Below are 4,030 nucleotides of genomic sequence, written 5' to 3' on the forward strand. Positions count from 1 at the left end.
CTCATATTTCCTACTTTGTTTAGGTAAAAGACGAAGACGAATAAGGCAAAGAGAAGACGAATACGACGAGAACAAAGCAACACTTCAACTTTCAAGCGGCGGGTCAACGATGAATTTTTCACCTCGATGCTCTTGATGAGCTAAGGGTCGACGTGTACGAGAATGCGAAAATTTACAAAGAGAAGACCAAGGCGTGGCACGACAAGAATATCGCACAAAACGTGTTCGGGTGGGCCAAAGACTCCTTCTCTTCAACTCCCGCTTGAAACTCTTTCTCGAAAAGTTGAAGTCTCTATGGTCGGGTCCCTTTGAAGTAACGCAAGTATTCCCGTACGGCTCGGTTGACCTCAAGGCCGCCAACAGATCAATGAACATCAAATCTGTACCCCGTCGAGCTAGACGTCAAATTAAGCGATTGCAACCCACAATTTCTTTTATTGCACTTTCACTTCATTTTTTATTTTATTTTTATGGTTTTCTTTTAATTTTAATTAATATTTTCTGTGTGTTTTGAACTTAATTCTTTCACAAAAGCTCTCCAATTTATTATTTTCTTTAATATAAAAAAGTAAAAATTATTTCAGCTTTGCACAAGGTGCGGCGCGCCATTCAAAAATATTTCGGACAGAATCTCTCAGGTCCAGCGCGCCTTGAAGGCGCGACCACTTCAAAATTTTCAAACTGGTGACGCGCCGACCCAAAGGGCCTTCAATCTTCGAAAATATTCAAAAAATTTGCTTTCTTTCGAAGTTCCCTCACTCTCTCTCACACATCTCTGAACCCCAACACCCTCAAACCGCAATTTATCACGTCAAAACACAAGATTTCTTTGAAATATTGCCTCTAACATCATCGTTCGTGCATCTACTTCTGTGTTCATTGTCGATTTCCACTCTTTTGAGCTTTTTTTTTTCACTCCGAATTTTACTTTCAAGGTTAGTGGGTTTTCGAACTTTCTTTATGTTTTTCAATGAATTGAGTGTTGATATGGTCTTTAGAATGTATCTAGGTTGTTTGTAGATGGTTTTGGGCTCTTGAAATTTTCGAATTTTTCTGTGTTTCATGTAAAAAATTTGTGCACTCTACGTGTTTGTGAATAGTTCTGAGATAGAGTTTGTTAGATTTTTGTGTGTTGTAGGCCTCGTTTGTCTTGTTGTTGTGCTCATATAAGTTGGGGGTGTATAACATGTGTTTTGATTCGAAAATATTCAGTGTTAAGTTGATTTTGAATCTAGTGGCCATCACAACTCGACACGGTATTAGAATCACACAAACGGACCATGACGTCAGGGAGATCGGGTCAAGAGTTGTAAAAATTCAAAATCAATGAATCTGTGAATGTTCACTATGACCCATAGAGTCTTGAGACTTTGTAGTAATAGCAATGAATCTTTAGATGCGCTTAAAAGTATTGTGATTGTGATGGCTTAACTTTGTATGATTTGAACCGAAGATTTTCATCACACTTTGCACGTTTCGAGACTAGGATGGTGTTTAGGAGACTGGAAAACCTAGTCTTAGCAGCCGAACCTTTGGAGCACTAGAACTACTTGAACCCTCCTCCAGGCGAGATGATTATAGGTAAGGAATGTTAGGATGATAAAGGCATAGGGTTAGCCATTCAAGCCAAAAAGCCGACCCTTTCTATCTCCACTAGAATCCTTTCACAAAAAGCCAAATGATATTCCATATTTTGATACATAGTCACAAAAAGCCTTAGCCGATGAAAATGAAATCTCACAAAGATCCTCGTTCTTTAGCGACTCTTGAGTGATTTTGTTTATTTTGTGGATTTTGTGCTTTTACCATATATCATTACTTTCGCCGCGCCGGCATTTGTAAATATATCCGTAACTTTTTTTTTTTTTTTTTTTTTTTTTTTTTACTTTAATTGCTTATGAAGAGAAGAAAAATAAAAGAGAAATGCAAAATAATAAAAAAAAAAAAAAAAAAGAAAAAAGGAAGAAGGAATTAAAATGCACAATCATACCTTACTCTGGAAAGAGTTGTATATATTTATTTTGCATTATTGTTCTTTTTGTTTGTTTCTTGTTTATTTTTGGCGTGGTGAAAAAATAATCTTTGACTAAAAGAGTGAAAAAATAAGTCTTAGTTTGGGGGAAGATGAGCTATGTGGTTAAAAGAAGAAAGAGAAGAGTAATTAAGAAAAAGTATGAGTGTTTGTATTTTTTGGTGAGTTTGAGTCGCTAGGGTGACGTTTTAGCTTCTTAAAAATTCCATATCATATCCGTTGACCCTACCCTAACATTACAAGCTGATAAAAGACTTTTACACTCTCATTGCCTCGCCTAAATCGAGTGGAGAGAGAGTGGTGAAAAGCCTTATGGTGCTTCGAGTTCTACGTTGAACATATCGTTTCAAGAGTGCTTGTTAGGAAAAGGTGGAAATGTGTCCATTGCACCTTGACTTAGTCTCGAAACAATTTTTACACGGGGATTCTCAAATAAGATAAAGCCACACGAGAATTGACCGATCACATGTATTCATTGAGCTTAATTGTGGTTATTCTTACTTTTTGAGTCAATGTTATCTTGGCGAGACGTTCAAGCAAGCCAAACGTCCTTATCAAATTCAACACTCAACTTTACTAGTTTAGTTTAGCTTAGCTTCTTTAATTCTTTGGTATAGCTTTGTGTGTGTTTGTCTTGTTTTGTTTTGTTTCTTGAGGACAAGTAACGATTCAATTTTAGGGGTATTTGATAAGTGAGATTTATTCACACTTATCTACGCCTTGTAGATGAGAATAGAAGCCTGTTCTTAGTGTGTTTGATATTGTTTTGTATAGTTTTAGTGTATTTTCAAGTTTTTGAGTCAAAGAGAGAGCTTTTGAGAGTCATGGAGATAAATGAGGCATTCGAGAGCAAAACAAGGATAATTTGGACTTCATGAATAGTCGAAACTCGAGTCTTGAGGTCGGTGTGCTGCGCCTAGCATATGGAGTGCCGCACCCTGAAGTGTATTAGTTGGACAGAATGTCCAAGGAGACAACGCAATTCCACAGCGCGCCGCCACTTCAAAAATCCAGCTTGGCACGGCGCGCCAAACATGATGCGCAACACGCCTTTGTGAATTTTTCAACTAGAGCAATATGCCATTCAAGTGACGCGGCGCGCCACGTAGTTTTTCAGCTTTTTTCATCTCGTCTTTTTAGCTAATTTTGACCCTTGGATGTCATCCAAGGGCCAAAAATGGCTCCGAAAACACCACTTGAGAGGCCTTATATTAGTGTCTAGGTCTCAATTAAGGGGGTTTCATGAATATTCTAGAGAAAGGTTGGAAAAGTTAGGTTTTGGAAGAATTTTATTCTTGAGCTTTGGAGTGAAAGAAGAAGAAGAAGTGAAGTAACACGCCCTCCATCATCATCATCATCCTCTCTAATAGTTCACTCGTATCCCTCTCTTTATTTTAGTTCTTGTTGTTTTGAACTCATTTACTTTGTTTTGTGATTTTGACCTATGGTTTGAGTTTTATTTTAGTGTTTTGAACTTGTGTTGATGTCTTTTATGTTATGAGCATTGAATATTGTTAGTTTTGCAGTTATTGCTTTGTTGAAGTTGAATATTGAAGTTGTTGGTTGAGTTTAACACAATTTATTGTTGGTTGTTGAGTTTAGCATTCAATGTCTACTTTGTTCCTTGCTTTGCTTCATTTATTCAACTCTATTTTGCTTTGTTTATTCAGACGGGTTGGATTTTAAGGACGGAATACCGAGCTCTGAGAGCTCCGGTTCGAGTCTGATCTTGTTGCGGAGGAGAAGTTGTGGGCTCCCTAGAGCACCGGCACTGAGAATGACCTCTCATTTATGTGAAGGAACACCACGTTCCACTTGTTCTTCTTATTGGTTTTACACTACTCCGATTGCTGATGGGCCTATATTGATAAGTTACAAAGAAAAATTAATGGAGTTTTTTTTAATGCTGATACCAATCTAATAGAGTTTATGTAAAGGGATAGGAATTGTTGTTTGCAACTATACCTTAGTGTGAACCAATGTGAAGAATTGTGGATA

Source organism: Urtica dioica, chromosome 5, assembly GCF_054948205.1.
Source record: "Urtica dioica subsp. dioica isolate 48M chromosome 5, U.dioica_male_clone48M_v1_H2, whole genome shotgun sequence".
NCBI classification, from domain to species: Eukaryota; Viridiplantae; Streptophyta; class Magnoliopsida; order Rosales; family Urticaceae; genus Urtica; species Urtica dioica.